This window comes from Orbicella faveolata, unplaced genomic scaffold (assembly GCF_042242905.1).
Source record: "Orbicella faveolata isolate gen_17 unplaced genomic scaffold, um_ofav_v1 contig_46, whole genome shotgun sequence".
NCBI lineage: Eukaryota > Metazoa > Cnidaria > Anthozoa > Scleractinia > Merulinidae > Orbicella > Orbicella faveolata.
The window spans coordinates 16,855,448-16,875,000 of NW_028301576.1; the positions used below are offsets into that span (position 1 = coordinate 16,855,448).

The 19,553-nt window shown below is 39.9% G+C and overlaps 1 protein-coding gene, 1 long non-coding RNA gene and 2 pseudogenes across 2 annotated transcripts in view; 2 read left to right on the forward strand and 2 right to left on the reverse strand.

Moving 5' to 3' along the window:
- The window catches only part of LOC110040361 (uncharacterized), a 237,806-nt gene that overhangs the window by 113,485 nt on the left and 104,768 nt on the right, over positions 1 to 19,553 (forward strand). The window lies entirely within an intron of this gene.
- Positions 1 to 19,553, reverse strand: part of LOC149098671 (uncharacterized) — a 221,759-nt gene that overhangs the window by 34,632 nt on the left and 167,574 nt on the right. The gene's annotated exons all lie outside the window — the stretch shown is intronic.
- Positions 1,527 to 11,643, forward strand: LOC110059080 (glutamate receptor ionotropic, NMDA 1-like; annotated as a pseudogene).
- On the reverse strand, positions 12,021 to 16,375 carry LOC149098674 (uncharacterized; annotated as a pseudogene).

The window sequence follows — 19,553 nt, forward strand, 5'->3', positions numbered from 1 at the left end:
GTCATTAATAAAACAAGTTCATTTAATGCAATCAGCCGAACAAAATCACAGAGTAAAAGGCCTTGGATTGTTAAAGACTGCTAATTCGTCCAACCATAAGAAGCTCGCGAGTGGCAACTATAGTTTGAGTCCTTTTCACTGTAATTTACGAAAACAGAATCAATCTCAAATAAATAGGCTTCCTTGAAAGCCGTTAATTAACTCGCGATCGTTTAGTCACAGCTAGATAGCTGCAAATGTACTTTGAATCTTCTGATAATAGTTTTTGTTGAGAAAATTGACTTCAAAATAATAGACCTTCTTAAAAGGCGTTAATTCGTCTCTTTTTCTAGTATAATTTATACAAAAACGTCAATTTCAGACTTACATAAAGCCTTAAAACTGTTAATTCATATATCTCCAAGAAAGCAGACGTAAATATCAGTTACCATTTCTTATTTTGATTTCATCAAGGAAATCAAATTCAGAGAAAATAGTTTTTCTTGCGCATGAAAACCGATTAAATTGTCTAAACACATGAAGGTATTTTAAAACTCCAAATGTCCTTTTCATGATTCCTAAATTAATACGGTTTACAACAAGAAAATAATTTTATTTGCAAAGAAAGCATGTAAAGGAGATTTTACAATTTCAAGCGCGTAGGAAATCACGTGCTTGCGACAACTTTTCACATGTTTGGAACGAATTTAATAGTATGTGACGTTGTGACATGTAATTATGTGATAATTCTATGTTAACCCAGAATCACGTAAATGTTTGCGAGAGGTGAAACAATATAATATTGTGCCGAAAGGCTCAGGCGTCCTTAAGTATTGACAATGTTCCTTCGGAGATATAGAATTCTTTAGCTATAGCGAAGTGAATGCAAAAACGTTGCATGTAACGATCTTTGCAGAAAAAATGAATCAACATTTATTATTCAAAACAATTATTTCGCACACACATATTTATTTCTTTAACACATATGTTAGTATGCTAACGAAGAATTTTTCAGTCCTCGGAACCGAATGAAGATCGAATATTCCAAATGTCTCAAATGCTACTGTGAGGCTACTGTTTTAATTTGTTCAAGTGCTTGTTGATGTCATAAACATTAACACGCTCTATGGCAACTGAGTTTGTTATTTTCAATGGAAGTTACAGCTAGTCAAATTTGAATTTGAATGCACCATAAAAACGATCTGCTTGTCTGTAAACAAAAAGCCTTGATAATGCATTATGTACGAAACTATAACTTGAAATTGGTAAATTTTGACGCCGTAGGAACCTATATTATGATGCTTTCATCAGGTGACGAAAACTTTCTTCCCGATCGAATTTGGCGTGGGAATCAATCTGCATGGCAACGAGAGCACTTTGCGAGAAACGCAATGAAATTATTCAGTGAGGTTTAATGCCAAGGGCATATGCTCGCGGTATATATCCTTTTTTTTTTCTCAATTTTTTTTTGTCTGTTTTTTATTTTTTCTTCTGTCACCCAGGAAAATGAATCTGACAGTCGTGAACTGGTGCCGCAAAACTGTATTTTTGCGATTCTTATTTTAATCAAGTATCATTATGTCAAAGAATTTTATGACATGTACATCGTGCATATTTTGCATACATTTGTATGTCAGTAAGACAGCAAGAGGCTCTTCTTCTTTTTTGTAATTCTAGTGCGAATTCCAGAGGTATTAACAAACGCTTTTCACACCATTTCAATAAAAGTTTGTATTGTTTGCGTTCCCATTGGAGTCATTGTTTCAAACCTTCTATCTTTACCAGCCAGGCAACGGGCTGGTTTTCCTTTATTTACGTTAAAATTCATGTCATAATGTTTTTTCGTGAAAACGTAATTATATATATTGCATCGGAAATGAGATGAAGTCTGTGACTTTACCGGGGAGGAGAGTTTTAATTCAGTTATTGATGAGACACGAAATACCTTTGAGGCAATTCACTGCGTTTTTTTTGGACGCGGTTTTGCAATGGCTTTTTGTGGCAGTATTCTTGTTTTCTTCTTGCTGGGAATTCAGCGAAAAATTAGTATTGCTTTAACAGATCGTGCAGATGGGGAAATTAGTATAAACATTGCAATTTTTTTCAACGCTTCTGATCGCTTCCTACACAGCATTGTACAAAACTCAAAAGAAAACTTTCTTGTCAACCAACCGGAAAATAATTTGCTGAACGAAAATATAACGTTTTACGATAATCCATGGTGGCGAGATATGACCAACTCAGGACGTAGTCAGATTGGTTTAAATGACTCGCTTTCCATTGTCTGGAATATCTCATCGAAAATTCAAGGTGCAATTTTTGTGGATATCAACAGTGATTCTACATTTCTCTCGTCTCTTTTGGAACGATCGGGGATTCCAACTATTGGTGTCTTCCAGAGAAGCGAACAACTCAGAACACAGATACGTTAAGGTGAAAATAAATGAATTAAAAATATGCTTAATATCAAGAACAACAACACTTTCAAGCCAGCGGCCTTGTGTAAAATACACTTTTTTTGCATTAGATATATTTTTTAGATCTGCTGGACAGTCTAATTCAGTTACTATTCCTTCGCAAGTGTTTTTTCGGGGTGTGAGTAGCACATGTTTTTAATGTGGTTGATTTCAAGGTTTCTGGATTACTGACGTGCGTAAAACACTGTGCAAAGCGGAAACATGTCCCTATTCAATATAAACATATTTTTTTATTTTCGATGGTTACGCTTTTAATACAACAATTCTGCTTCGCGAAAAAGGAACGTTCTTGTACCAGAAACTATTTTTGTCACCTCTCATTTTCGTTTGGCCATTTTTTTTGTGCCAAAAAGGTTAACAGTAAGATCAACCTCGACCGCAAACTGGTTACCGCAAGCTTAGAATGTCCATAAAATAATCAACTGTAAAATTATAACTTCTCTCATGGCAGAAATCCAGCCGGGTTTTTTTGAAATAACCTATTTATTTCGTTATTTTAGGGAGGTCTATGATCTAAACTCTAAACCTGTAAGAATTATATGACAAAGAAAATATAATGTTTTTCATGAACAAAATCAACTGAATCAATTACAATATGGCGCTAATTATGCACTGTTATCTCCTACCTTGTTACGAACTGTTCCATTAATTGCTAGCCATTGATAAGCCATTTATAAAAACCTAATCATTTTTTGCCCACGTTGGATTATACAAATGAATTTAAATGTGAAGCTTCTTTAAACTAGGGTAAACTGAATAGTTGTTCTTAAGCCATTTTGATTTCCGGAAATATCATGTCAGGATGTCGTTGTGCCGCTCCACTGCTCATCACGCGACCATTCATGCTTAAAAACAAACCATTCAATTGATTATCGGGATAAACACTGCTTTCACGTCAATATCAAAACAAGCGAAGACAGCAAACATGCTTAAATATCGACAAGTGTCCGGCAAAGTGTGAAGGTTTGAGCTTATGCTGAAAAAAAGTATGTTTTGAACGAATAAATATAATGCGAAACAAACAATAAAAATAGGGGTAAAATTAAAATTTAGTTCTGATAGAAGTCTCACAAAATTTCAAAAGACTAATGTGTGGCAAATACTTAAATAATTAGTGTCTGACTAAATATACTGAATTGAGCTGAGTTAAGTTTCCTCATTATTCAACGCTTTCATCATTTCAAAACTCATTTGGCTCATCAACTTTTGCGATTCGCAATGTCTTCTTTTTCGTCAGTGCCTGTTTAAACGAACACCTTCGTGAAATGCTCTGTTATGATTAGCTTCTGTATAAAATGTCCGTAGTTATAAACACTTAATATGGAGACGTTCGTGCAACTATCGCCTCATTTGGATGATTTCTTCGGTCAGGTATTGCGTACTTGCCTCAGAAATTGAAAGAACAAATGACAAATATTGATGATGAAAAACGAATCACTGAATGAGGAATTCGTTTCACCTTCTAACTCTCGAATAACTCGACTTCGCTACCACTTCAGTGCGCAAGCGACTGTCAGGAAAGCCTTATTGGACGGTGGGTTGTCCAATACCCACCAGTCATGACCACTAGATCAAGTCGTGAAGGCCATGATTCAAGTCGTTCAAGTGGTAAGACTGGGACGAGTCGTAAAATTAAGCTCACCGTTTCCACGATTGGTTCAAGTGGTGGATGTGGTACTTTTCAGTGAGATAAGATAAGGTATTGCATAGTACTTTGCACCTCATTATAGACACTCAAAATATATCAGCCCAAATTTAAGGAAGGGGCGATGTCAACTCGTACAATATAAACAACTGAACTCGTGCAACTGGTGAACTGTATATTATAGACACTTGGAATATTCATTTCAGCTTAATTTAAAAGAGGGGGCCTTGTCAACTCGTATGACAAGATGAACTTAAAGACTTTCATGCGTTTTTGTGTGAGCAGGTAAGAACCTCACACATTGAAAATCTGATATCTAGCTTGTTATAATTATTTTTTTTTTTTTTTATTTAAATTTCTCCTCCATCATTTTCCAGGAGAGCCCTGCTGATTTTACCAGAGTCGCCGTAGCCTCGATAAATTATTACGCACAAGTCATTTGGGAATTCATGAAAGAGATAGAGAGGAGCAGCCTCTGCTTGGTATTATCCGCTGACTCCGACGGAGAAGCGCTTGCTGACTCGATGGCACGAATGGCAAAAGACGAGAAATGGTTGATTAAAGAGATATTCTGGCTTGCTGGAAATAGCTCGCTCTCAATAGAAACCGAGATAAAGTCTACTATTTCACAGCAAAGCGAAGTTGTCGTCGTCCATAGCAGGGATAAATACAATGAGCCTTTGTTTCGAGCGATGAAAAAGTTCAATGCGACCGGCGCAATATGGATTTTAACTCACATAACAGAATACGGAATATCACATCTTGATGTTCTTCCCGCTGGCTTGATTAAAATAAACGCAAGAAAGAGAGAAGTGAACCTCGAAGATACCTTGTATTCGGATGCCATTTATGACGCCTTTCTTCTGTTTCAAACTGCATTTGAGAGGGCGCAAAGAAAAACTCCATATCAGATCGAAGAAGAAGATGCATGTTTTGAGGCAAATACAAGCTCAAGGGAAATACAGGATCTAGTCAAGATGTAAGCCTTGAACGACTTATTTTATCCATGTAATATCTATCCAGTTTAGCATGAATCGCTCAACCGACTTTTGGCACGTGTGTGATTCGAAGCTAGCAGTTGAACTGTGTGATCGTTCGATTGCAATTCACCTGCAACTTAGGGCTCCACAGACGAAGGAAAACGTTGTCGACAACTTTTATCACTGGCCATCAGCTATCACCCGCCAGAGGCGGGTTAGATCAGTGCCAAAAATCAGTTGTGATCTAATGCGGGAACAAACTTTTGTGTGCTTAATTTATATTTATTAAGAGCCCTTTAAGTTTTGAAGTCGAATGAATGTTGAAGCCAAGAGAGACTGCGGATCTTAACCGTTAGTTTTACGGTCAGCTTTCGCAACATTTTCGGTGTAAAAATGATATAATTCCTCAGAAGTGCTGAGCTTAGTCTTTGCGAGTTACTGTCAAGCATTCGATCGAAATCATTCAATGATTTCGATCGAATGCTTAAAGTGTTAAGTTTACACCATTAATCTTCCATATAGCTCTTCGAAGACTTGCGAGGCGTCTACGTCGCTAAACAACCTAGAGGATCTGCAATGATGTGGGTGTCAGTTTAACAAATAGATTCCATGTTGCCGTGCGACTTTTCAGTGATAGTAAAAGTAGCACACGAGGCGCGATAACCGAGTGTGTCACTGATGTTCTTACCACATTTTGACGTCTTCTGTGATCTATTACAGAACAGACGCACGGCAACGTGAATTCTATCTGTTTTACATTATAAAAAAACAAAAACAAAAAGTCAATGGCGTCTTCTATACATCTGTCCTCCAGTAGATCAAGTAAAAAAAAAACAATCAAAATGCGAGAATAATCTGACTTATTATATGATAAATGGTAGATGCTTAATTTCTCAGTTCTCAGCTATCGCTAAATTCTGCGAATCTCAAACATCATGTTAAGAAACATGGCTTCCACAGCAGGTAAAAATTTGGATAATCATATATCAGCTCTCAGTTAATTATGAACCCCATCCAAACCTTCAACCACCAAATATCTTTCCATACCTAATTTTCAAATTAAAGTGAATTGCTATGCATCGCTAATCTCACAAAACGTAAAATTACTGAACCACAAGCGACAGTATTCTAGATAAATGTTGTAAACCTTGCTAATGACTTTGTGCTATTATTATTCTTGCATGAAAGACACCTACGAGAGACATTCATCGAAGGAAGAAGCTCTATGTTTGTGAAACCTGCTCTGTATGAGAAATCAGAGACAACCTTTGAAATATGGAACCTTCGACTCGATGTGAATAGGGCCAAACACTGGACCCTCATCGGATTAAGCACATCGACAGGTCTTGCTCTGGACACCTTCATGGGCCCTAATGGAAGTGCCATCACAGCACCAACTGTACCAGTGACCCACACTTCGCGAGTGCTCATAAATGAGTACTACCCTTGGGTCCAGATTGAGGACCCTCGGTTGGACAGTTGTGGAGTGCATTACTGCACTGGAAGGAGCCAACTTTGCTACAAGTTTCATAACTCAAGTCGGATCAACAAGACTACGCTTTGCTGTTTTGGCGTCTCCATTGATTTGCTTGTCATGATGCAGAAAGAACTGGGATTTCACAGCAAAATCTACTTCACGCCAGATGGGAATTACGGCGACTTTGACAAGGAGAAACAAGCGTGGAATGGAATTGTTCAAGAAGTGTTATCTGGACAGGCGGATCTTGCCATCGACATATCAATGAATGCTATTAGACAAGAGTATCTTGACTTTGCACATCCGTTTATTCACCTGGCTTTAAACATATTGGTTTTAAAGGATGTAGAAGCCAATGAAGGTTAGAACGATTACCTATCTCCAAACCTATCTCGTATGACTCTTAGAGCTCACATCTTTCTTAAAAAAAAAGTGTGGAGAATTTTGATAACTGTTTGTTGTTAAGGTACGGTTTAACCTTAGAGCCTAGTTTGAAAAAATACTCCTTTCTTACTAAAATACTTCAAATTATCGACATAGGGAAAATACGGAGACAAAAAGGAGGAAAAACATTGAACTTATTTACTAAGCCTGAGGGTCGCGTCACAAGAGTGACTGTTTCTAGACCCTTTTGGGATTTTCCACACCACAGAAGTGAGTTTAAATAAGAATTGGTGAGTGAATACATCAAGAATAAGGCCTATAAAGAGGATTAACTCCCTCACTTTTCTTCCCCTCGGATCTTGTAAAGCACCCAAAAACCCGACCTGCAGTAGATTATAAACACACAAAGTGACGTTCGGAAACCATTCCAAGATTGTAAACTCAATATGGGCCCAAACATTTAAGTAAATCACTTTCCATCTTTGGTATTGGGGAATCGCAATTTGTCGTCTCTGACTACTCTGCGAACGTAATCGTTTGCATTAGAGCCCTTCATCTGACACCTCACCTGACATCTGTCATTTGAAAACCTATTCCAGGGAAAAGCAACTGATTCAACATTACCAGAAACAACGAGAGATGTTACGCTTTATGATCATGAACACTGCTAGAGCTCAGCTGGTTTAGTACAAAAAAAGAAGTTGTCAGTAGTTCGTATAGTGTGATCGTCCGGGGTGAGGGTAGTTCTGAAAAGAACTGACCACGTCAGTAGCTAAAGCAGATTAATTTTGTTGTGCAGATATTCAGTGGAACTCATGGCTGGAGCCGTTTCAGTATCAACTGTGATTGTCCATCCTTGGATTCATTAATTTTATTTTAGTCGTGATCTGGTGGATTGACAGGAAAAGTCCCATGGGGCACAGAATGAAAATGGACAGCGAAGAGGATGGCTTCACACTATTGGGTATGAATCGCATCTCATTTGGTTTATTTTTTTCTTTCTTTCTCATTGCATCACTTCTTTTCCAGGGTCTTTACGTTATGTTGAATATCATACTCATTACATGATAGAGAATGGGAACTAGTTTGGCTTGAACATGAATGCGTAACTTTACAAACTTGACTGAGATCGAGAATTAAGTCATTGAAACTTTCAACGTTAAAAGAGTTATTATTAAAGCTACGCCCTAAAATCCTATAAAACTGGATTCGAGGGGTACGTTTCGCGAAATAAATGTCGCTTGGTTTGTCCCTGGCGTAACAAAAACACAATTTTAAGAAACAAAGAAACTAAAAGTCTGATGATTTTTTCTTCTACCCTTAACTGTTTTCTTGAGGTTCCTTTAGCTCTACAGATGCTGGTATGTCAGTTTGCAACTTTTCTTATCTCACTAAGGAAAATCAACTCCAGTTCCTTCGAAAAACTTTAAAAAATTCTGAAAGTGAAATAAAAGCAATAATTTCGCCACCTGCTCACTTGGCTCGTAGATGTTTTGGTATTATTCCAATGCGACAATTGAACATTTACAGTTTCCCTGTTATGAGGATAACTAAAACATTTGTTTCCGTGATAGAACAAACAACGTCTGAGCTCAATAACAATGCTTTTTTTTTTTGTCTGCTCATTAGATTCCATGACTTACGTATGGGGCGTGGTATTTGGAAAGGACATCGGAGCTGAGAAGACTCCTCATAGCGGTAGTGCAAGATGTGTCTCCGCTTTTCCCGCTTTTTTCGCCTTGATTGTTGTCAATACGTATTGTGCCAACTTAATGGCTTTCTTAGTTCAAGAAAAATTTGAGCTTCCCATCAGTGGAATAAGGGACGCGAAGGTAATTTGATCGTTGGGAACAAAGCTGTTCTTTGAAGTTAGTTTGCCGTTTGGAAAATTTCACATAGTCTTTTAACACCAAGTGACCCATCAGGCCGGAGCTTATCCCTATTTCTGTGGCATGAAGCGACTAGGAGTATTTCTACTCCCCCTTGATGGGATGCTAGTCATTAAATTTGCCGGTACCCATTTATACACCTTGGTGGTGAGAGGCACTGTGAGAGTAAAGTGTCTTGCCTAAGAACATAACACAATGTCCCCTGCCAGGACTCGAACCTAGACTGCTCGATCCGGAATCGAGCGCGGTTAACCATGGGGCCACCGCCCCCACCGCCCCCTCCGCACCCCCCCCTTCCCACCCCCCCCCAAAAAGAGTAAGGCGAGATATTTTTAATGTATCTATCCCCAAGATAATTTATCGCTTTCTGTTCTTTCTTTTCCGCAAATCCGACACCCGTCGCTTGCTCCACCTAAGGGTTTTAGGCTTGGAATTCAGAAGGATTCTCAAGAGGCAAGCTACTTCAAATTTCACAGCGAGAAAATATTTCGAGAGATCTACCATGTAAACCTGAAGGTCAACTTCGTAAAGAATTTTGCAGATGGCCTTGAGAAGCTCAAAAACAGGTCAGGAATACATATCAGGGAGTTTTAGCAACAGGGCTGGGTGTTTGTAAGCCAGTTAACTCTAACCCAGGATTAAACGTTGACCGAAGTTTTAAATGTTCCTGTTTAAAAATATTTTTCATTTCCTATGTTTTGAGAAGTTTGAGATTACTCAAGCTCAAAACTGAACGACAAACAATATCAACAGAAAACCTCACCTAAAAGTTGAAAAACTGAAATGAAACTTCTCACTTATCCTGGGTTAGCTTAATCAGGCTTTGAACAACCCGACCCAGAGGCAAGGATAACAAAATGCTGAGTCTCCAAGCTTTTTTTCCCTAATCCTGGTACATTTCTAAGAAATCTAGGATGTCCACTGTTGAGGATTTCATCAATATTAAATCACCAACTTCTGCTAACCCTAGAGAACATGAACCGTAGCTGAGAGGATTTTTTCTTTTTTCCGTTTCACGGCGGGAAGACGAGAGACCCTGGAAACGAGGCTTTGTCAAACGTTTCTCCAAGATGCCGTCTGCGCTGGACTGGATTCAAGTACTATGCTATAAGTCCCTTGCGAGGATTGTCAATAAGGAAGTTTTTTTGTTTCTCTCGATACCACTTACATTGTTCTAAGTTTCTCAGTACATATTATTGGGTTTTATTTAGATGGCACAGGGGTAGCGCTCGTTTTCAATGAGAGCACTCGCTTTAATTCTAACCAGTGGCGCACGGGTTCGAATCTCGGATCCGGCGACCTATCTGAGTTAAGTTTGTTTATGGTTCTCTTATATTTTAACGGCCATTGTTTAACTGCATCCAATCAGACAGATGCCAGGGAATAGCGATTTCCCTCCGGCACAACTTTTTGTAACTACGCATTCTGACGGCTTGGAAATTTTCGGTCCTGGGTTTTGTTCGAAGGCTAGTAATTGGCCGTTTGGATGAATTTCCGATTCAATGATACAAGAAGATTCGCGGAGCTTTCCTCTTTTCTGCTGTTTTAATTAGTTTGGAAGCCGAGCGATGGTATTTTTACGGTCGAAAACCACCTCGGCGCTGGAGCTGTTGCAGTTTCGAGCCGTTGAACTTTCCACCCTATTATTATCATATGAATAGTAAACAGCGAACGTAACCTGAATCCTTCAAGCCTGCTGAAATTGGCAATTTTGAGCCAAGAGAACGACAGTACCCCATAATAAAGATACCTTTACTTTTATTAAGCAACTATTTGTTCATCTATTCGTGATTTTATGCAATTCTGCGAAGTGTTCTGTAAATCCCATACATTTGCTAAAAAAATATTTGTAAATGTGCACAGCACACAAACGGTTTGCCTGGGCCCCATGTGCTCTTAGAAGTAAACGCCTTGTACAGTTGTACGTTCGGCCCAAAACATTGGTTATTGTTTCCTCATAACTCATCCCCTCTATGAGTCGCGCACGCAGGGAATCATGGTACAACTATCACGATTCCTAATAGGGGGAAATGGCCCATTCTGTAAGGTAATTTGCTAGACATTTATTTGTAACTATTACCGTCTTTTGCAGGGAAATTAATGGCCTAGTCGGAGATTATCTCTCACTCAGCCAAGTGGCTAACAACGACGAAAACTGCTCATATAGTCTTGCCGGGCCAAACTTCTTTAACTTTGGACTGGGACTCGCGTTACAAAAAGGGTCGCCATGGTTACAAGACCTCAATCAAGCAGTGTTAAAGCATCGAGAGAACGGCTCGATTCATGCCATAGAGAGTCGATGGTTCAATAAAAAGAGCTGCGATTTGAAGCCATTTAACCGGCTCGGGATCATAAATTTCAGTGGTTTGTTCATGGCAGTAGTCATCGTAATAGCGTTCTGCGTGTTTGCTGTTTTCTTGGAGGTTTGCGTTGTAATCGTTATGATAAAATTCGGCGATAAGCACGGAACGCTTGGAAAGTTCACCGAAAGTTCAAAAAAGGAGAAGAAGACCAACTCAACACGCAGTATTCATTTCTACTGAGACGTCATCAAAATGCAAAATGGAACGTCGCCGCCCGTCACGTGGCATCCACAGACTTAGAAGAGCTTGGTTTCCATAACAACCGATATTCCTTCCCTCAGGAACAAACAATGACTCTGAGAGATATAAACCGCAACGGGACAATTCATCATAGGTTACATGGAGACGGCGATGTTAAAATGAATGGAGTTGCAGTTAAAAAGGAACATGAACACACGAATGGCAGAACTAAGAACTTTGAACTAAACGGGATGGTGACAAAACTTTAAACTTTTGAAATACCATGTTTTCTAGAAAATAATATGCCAAATAATAATACTAACTGTGCATTTTTTTATAGGAATAATATTTTATCCATTTGGGTTTTGGCATCAGTTACAATCGATATCACTCTCCAATTTGGAATTCTCTTAATACAAAATTCCGTAACGTTCGAAATAGGGCAAATCGTACGAAAATTTCCTTGGAAAATTTCCAGAAAATAACTAAATTTTTGAATTCCCGATATGCGAACCATTCAACCCAACCTCCCAAAATTTAGGGAGGAAAATTAACGGATATTCCCGGTTAGAAATCTTCGAAAATTTGGATATAGCTCGTCAAGTTGTCCACTTTTCTGGCGAGTGAAGAGCACTTATCCTCTATAAAATTCGTAAATAGTGACTTTTTTTTACTAAAACCTTTCTATTTAATATGAATATCAGTCCAAAATTAGTATAGGGTAGCACTGGAATCATATTTATATAGTCTTGTATTTTCATGTAGTTCTTCTTTCAACCTTTACATATAAAATAAACTTTTTTTAAATATCTGCAGGCATCCCACGAAGCCACAAACACAACAAATCTCAACAGCAAAACGCCAGTTTAGGCTGATTATCACCAGCACATGAGCACAAGCCGACATAACATGATGATAGAGCCTTTTGTTAGGAAAATTTCTCTCTAACAAAAAGCGCTATCTAGCAGCACCTTACCGCGACTGCGTATGCGAAAACCACCCTTTAGTTGACACCATGCGTGCGCGAAACTAGCCATGTTTTAAATAGGGAGCTTACGCACTTTTGTTTTATCCTCGGGAAAACATTTAAAGATGTCAAAGACGGCGTTCAGTTACAAATCGAATATATTGATATTCACGTCCTCCAGGAGGTACAAAAAAAAAAAGGTGAACTGACCAAGTTCCGCGTATTTTGGAGCTGAACGCGAACGAAAGAAAGTACCTTTTTAACACGTACAAAAAAATTCTTATTGCAACTTTAAAACGTCTTTCAAGTCTCTGAAACTTGTGCTGTACTGCTCTTGGTTATGATAAACGGAAATATACACTGTACAGCTGGTTTTACAGCTTATTAACATGAGCAAACGTAGTATTGTTTATAGAGTAGTGTTTTTCACGATAAATTAAATCTCAGTCAGTTCTCTGACGAACTCGATTATCTGTGTGCTCGGGTAAGGTTTTTATCCCTTAAAAACAAATTGGTTGCCGACATTATTGGCATTCTGTACTTCTCATCGAGAAAATGTTTTGTGAGAGGACATTTTTTTAATCAGTTAGAACATTTCATGTTCCATCGGCTTACTAACCCACGGACCGTACTTCGAGGATCTAAAATGATCGAGCAGTTTCTGTTTGGCTTCTTGGAAATCGGTGGCCATCTTCTTAGCGTCGCGATAAGTTTCAACATCCACAAGTTCTGGACGGCCAGCTTTGGCACCAATCGCCTTGAACGACGCATAAAGCGCGGCCTTGCAGATACGCGAGGTCGTGGGACTGTTCTGTGTTCGTGTCATACACGCTCCCGTGCGCCCATCAGTCACTTCAGTGCACGTGTCTCCCATGGAACAATTGACGCTGAGGTTGTTGGTCTTTTCTGTCTCGCGTGGAGGCTCGTATGCCGTAACACGACCAAGCCACGGGTGGTTCACGTGATATGGGGCTGGCAGCTGGGTGTTGAGGTTATTGTTGTGTTGAAGGCGACAGCAAACTGCACGTGAAAGATGACCGTGATCATAAAAGTAGCCCAGAGTGAGCGATGCCAAGTAAACGGGATCAATAAAGTGACTCAGGAGAGCGCCTTGAAGTCCAAGGGCATTCCAGCGGCATATTTTATCACTGCACGACATGGTGCGTAATCTGTTGCCACGTAAGAGCCCGTCCCATGTTTGAATTCCGTCGGAGGGGTCAATTGTAGTAGTGCCCTCACCATCTTCAATCTTTGTTCGTAAGATGCCCTGTTGCTTGGTCGTGAATGTAGGATTGTGCTCTGTTGAGTGCTCTGACATGTCCTTGTTGGGTTCCTCACGGGGCGTAAACAAAGCACCATCTCCGCAAGGAGCTGTACTGATGTACAGATGAAATGACACATCCTCACGGGCAAAGAGTCTTCGAGAGCCTTTGCTCGGTGCGAAAATGGATTCTTTCCCATCGTAATAACTGCTTAGTTGTCCGTAGAAGAATCTCAAAAGAGATCTCCGAGCCACTATTTCGGCGTGAGAGTCATTCACTGCCTTTCCTTCCATGCTCAAATGCTGACCTGTCACGCATCGGTTACCAGTCCCCACGGCAACCACTCGACCAGAGTCGTCAGCGCCTGTTTTCATGATGTTACACGCCACGACCTTCCTCCCAGCGAACTTATCGGAAATTGACGCCGCGATTTGCAGAAATGTGTGATGTGAAAGTGCAGCTATGAGATCGAAGTGTGTGCGGACTTTGCTCAAAACGCTTGCAGGGGGGTCAGTAATGTTCAAGGGCGACCCCTCCTCAGCACCCAAATTTGCACTCCCGCCAAGCAATGCCCTCAGTGCGACATCCGCTGCCTCGCGTCTGGCATCTTTCATGTTTCGTGCTTCTGCAGCAGGGAATAGCTTTCCATTGATCTTAGCGGCAATCGCGAAGGCACGACCTTGGCTGACGGTCTAAAATGTCAGCTCCATCTTGTTTTTCTGCACATACTCGTTGAGGGCACTGACGGGATTCTTGTTGATGGCGGCATAAGCAACACTGGAGAGTACATCTGGAAGGTTGTTGCTGGACATGGGGGGAATAGTTAGGGCTGCAGGTGGTAACTGTGGGCTGGACATGTAGCTCGTAGGAGCAGGCCGTGGTGGTTCAAAGAAACTCGACCCTGCTCTAGGAGGTGATGAGGAAGACTGTCTCTGTTCAGCATGCCTCTTCACGCCTAGGTGTATTTGTCCTTGTTCATCGGCATCAGGGTGATGTCTCTTCTGAGCAGATTCACTACAACCAGATTCAGCTGCTTTTGAACCTTGAAAAGTCAGCGAGCTTACTTCTTGTCGCACTTTCCAGGTCGGAGGATGATCGTGCATTTTGTAAATCAAGCCTAATGTCTGCAGTTTGTAGAGAGTTGGATTGATGTCCTTCTTTCTATGGAAACCAAACTGTTGGGCCAGATGAAGTGTTTCACACGATTTCCTTTCCCGCTTCATAAAGTCCAGTACTTTTGTTTCAAGATCACTCAGTCTTGAAGCTTGTTGAGGTGTAACGGCCATAGGACTCTTGCTGGAAGTGGGCACTGCTTGGGGACCTCGATTAACCAGGTTTTGGAAAAGATGTGCGGAAGGAGGGGGTGGAAGCCTGGAATTTCCCGGCTTGGAGGAATTGCCAGATGAACCTTGACCAACGAAAGGAGCTGTTGCCTGTGGCAATTGGGTTGTATCTGCTGGAGTTGGTCCATATGTATTATGACGAGAATGATTCGTTTGTAGTTGCATGTGTCCTTCAAAGTTTGCCCTGCTTGACTGGCTGGAGACAAATGTGGCTTCATCCTTCTTTGAAGGTGCAGCAGGTATTTCTTTAGGATTCCCCGCTTTAGAACCCTGGTTTTGTCGAACATCATTTTGGCGAACAGAACCAAGCAATGGTGGCATCATCTTGGTTGGATTGCAATCTAATGTTTCACGATCCATCAAGGAAGCTGAGGTCAATCTTGGAGCTGACATCTGAGGTCGGGTCGATCGAGGACCAAATGACTGCATCAGTGGACGAGGTGATGCGTCCTTGGAGACTGCTGGTTTAAACTGAAAGAAGGCGAGAAGGTAGGCCTTGCTGACATGACCACAGGGGAAGGTTTTCTAGTGCACTGGGACATCAAGGCGCTGACCAGGTGAGCTGAGGGAGGTGGAGGTGGGCCTCCTGATGATCGTACAGATCCCCCAGGGATTGGAGGTGGTGCATGTGAAGATGGACTAGGTTGGACCAGCCTGCCATGAGTAGTAGATGGAAGGGATTTTATCTGACAAACAGAAGATGCAGGCGGTCTATGCGAGCCTATAGAGCCAGGCTCCTCACCAGCCAAATAAGGCAAGCTTGATGGACCAGAGGTGTTTTCACAACCGCCAGGATCACTGGGTGACATTGCCTGATTTGCTAGCGTAGAGGGTTCTTCGGATGACTTGACGCTTTCTGTGTTTGGTACTGCTGGGTCTTGCTTTCTATGTCCATCAACTACATCTATTCTCTCATCTGGACGTTTGTCTTTATCTTGGCGAAGCAGACTCTTATTTCCACCAGTGACCTCTTCCTGTGATTCCTCTTCATCTTTATCTGACTCATAGTCTGCTACCAGAGTCTGCTCAGTCTCCCCGCCAGCAACTTTATCCTGAAGTTCTCCAGTTGCGTTGGCAATTCCCCACATTGGAGGCATTTTCAGAATTCTGGTGATCTTTCTTGCCCGCTCGATTTTGTTGATACACTCAATTACACTTTTCTCACAGGTATTGGTGACATTGTGGAGAATATCGCTCAATGTGCAAGGGTGTGGCATATCTCTCACAGTGTTAAGAATTTGGGTTTCAAGAGTTTCATTCAACAGTGAATGCATTATAATTCTGTCATCTTGGGTTCTTGAGCGTGGTCTTGACTGGGTCTCCTCTTGGCTAGATTGCATTTCAACAGAGTCTGGTTTTTGCTCTTCCTCCCTTGTTTCAGCAGGCCTTCCTGCGTTGTTGTATTCTTTAACATCATCTTCCATTGTTGAGGCACCTGAAAAAAATGAGGGGGAAACAGGAAAATGTCAGCACTCAGCCATTCAATTCTGTTCAAATAAAAAAATAGAACTTCTTTTTTGCTGTAACCTTGTCATTTTCGGGCCAAAAATAGTAATTATTGTCACTCTGAGATGTGCATTAATAGACAGTGAATTACATTAGCTCATGCCACATGGCATGTACCCATGTTCTCAAGACCTAATTTTCACAAATTTTGTAGGTTTCTGTCAAAAAAACTAAGGTGAAAATCAAGTCTGCAAACATTTACTAAATTAGTTTAATTAGATTACAGGATCTACTAGATTTAATTTCATGTAATCTAATCAATAAACATAATTATTCAACATTCCTTGGCAAGACTTGGAAGATGGTAACATTTTCCCACCCATATCCTAGATTAATTTACATATAGCATCCTTACTAATCTTATCATAATGATCAATCTCTTCTCATTTGCGGAACCCATTTTACAATAAAACTCTTAAAACAACTGTCAGGGCTCTGTAAATGGGCTGTTTGGATGGAGAGTTACATGCTAGCAGAAATAAAAATGAAAACAGCAATGCCATGATTGGACTATTCACCAATTATCAGGTTTTGTCTCCTTTTTGCCTGGTTGTTAGTATAATGAAATGTACCTGTTTCAGCTATTTTCAGTTTTAGTTGAACATCCATACAGTGTACTGTGTAACCATTAGGCTAGACTTTCCTGAAGTCTGTTTAAGTTGACATAGTCTCTGTCCAGTTTTATCTTCTGCAATGTGCCAAACTTACTGGAGGAATTTTCCTCCTGTACCATTTAGCCAATCGGAAGCATGAATTTCAAATTACAATCAATCAACCAAGACAAGTAAACATGCAGGCATAAATAAATTACAGTATGTTAGCCAGGTCCGCCTTTTACTAGCTTCATACCCTGGTTTTCATCCAACCTCTGTCATTATTGTGGGGGAAAAAGATAAGGGAAAAAAATAAAAATAAATAAAAATGCAATGTAAATAAAAACAAGCAGACTGCAGGAACGACCAAGTGAAAGAAATTGGACAAGGCAAATATTCTTTAGTTTTTGAAGCCCAAATGCCAAACTTCGACAACATCTGGTTGGAGAAGTGAAAGAATGTGGTTGTAAACAGCTCAAAGAATTCGGTTACTTTATTCAATACACTAGGTTCTGATTTGGTGCTTGTAAATCAGACGATCGATGAATATAATTTTTTCAAACATTAACCCGTGGGGATTTTAGACTAGTGCAACACTTGCTGTTCACTTGAAATAACACATGGCTTGTTAGTTGTGCTAAACCCTGCACACAACAGCAAATTAAACACTGCCGGTTTGGTTCACATAGAGTTAAAAAAAAACCCTCCATCCACCATTCTACTTGGTGAAAATCGACAAAACCTAAATACTAAACAATAAATTAACTTCTCCCGCTGAAACATGGTAGCTAGAGAAATCTGCACCATAAGCCTTAGGATATCACTTGATGTGGTTTCTTGCAAGTGTAACAAGTTGAGCTTGGGCTCCTCTACTTTGACCTCCTAGAACCCAAGGTTTGAGCATAGCAGACATTTTGCACTTTCTGAGTTCTGCTTTTGCAGCTGACTTGTGAGCAAGTCTTCCACCAGGAATAATGAATACTTTATAAATTTCTTAGGGTGGTCTTGCATCAATAAAAAAAAAACAACAACAACAACAAAAGTTCACAACTCTTAATATATGTAAGCCAAAATTAATATGGGAGATGCAATGGCCCAATGATCAGTGTTGTGGGATCTCAATTAACCACTCATGTTACAGTGTTGGCCAGAGCCAGTCTGATGTTCGAGGGGAGAGCTCTTTGCTCTCACAGAGTCTCCCCACCATGGAGTATAACTGGGTACTGTAAAACTTTGAAGCCAAATATCTGGCAAAATGCTGTCTGATAAAGGTGGAAGGAAAAGCATTTAGTGGCCGTTAGAATAACATGCCACCTAATAGAAAATTAGCAACAATTCTAACTACTTCATTGTACAGAAACTGGGATCTGAGACAGTGCTTCAAGTGTGACTTCTCCTTTTTGGAATAAACCAAGTGCAGTTGAAAAAATAATCCATTGTTTTTGATATCAGATGTTAACTGACAGATGAGAGCGACATGACCATATCACACTCCAAAATGACTGCAGAAAATAATGTATTATATTTCAACCAGTTAAAGCATGAAACAAAAGAATTCGAGTTTCTTTGTAACATTTGGTCCAGTCCTCCTACAGAAGCATAATTGTTGGTAAATGGAACAGATATAAATCTTGCTTGGCTTCCCAAATCTCATTTTCAAATTTTGTTGGCAAAAAAATTCTACATAAATTTTCCTGTGAGGAAAAACGACATCGACCCAAATGACAAAACAACTCTAAACCCGGTGCCTTTTACGACGATTGATTTGTGACGAAAGTTAGCTCCCAATTGAAATTTTTAAGAGGGCATGTGGGAGTAATTTCCCTTTGTCCAGATTTTCTTCATCTCTGTAGAAGTCATTTCTGAGACTGCAAACCTATGTGAAACACATGTAGCTTTTCGCATGTGTGACCAATATGGAAAACTGTAGACTTCGTTATATACTAATTTAACGTCATGTTCGTATAACATATAATGTTGCACTTTTACTTTTAATGGATTTATGAGCAAATGAAGAGAGTGAAACACAATCAAACACATGCACAACTATTTGCTATCAATTCAGACCAAGGTTGTACAAACTTACAGTTAATTTGTTATAGCTGTATACCTAGAACACCTTCATTGCCTTAGATTCATGTAAGTGTCTTTAATCAGTTGCTCTTCGTGATTTCATCGCTGGATCGTCCTACACGTTTACATGAGAAATTTAGATTGAAGCAGCCTTGTTCTCTAGATATTCTAGTTTACTTTCTTTTAAGGTGGCTCTCTAGAGTATTTACGAGCACCCTCCCTATAGAGCGTGAGTTAGAAAAGGAGACTTGGTTAATATCTCTTAAAGTTTTCCCTGTAGAAATTTACCAGTAGGGGTACTGATAAAATAAGGCTTATTTTTTGGTTGTCAAATTTTGGATTAAGGCCGTTACCATGGCAATATCTCATCTAGTAACAGGCAGATATATTCCTCATTTTGGCATAAACTCCTTAATATTTATACTTTCCTGTGAT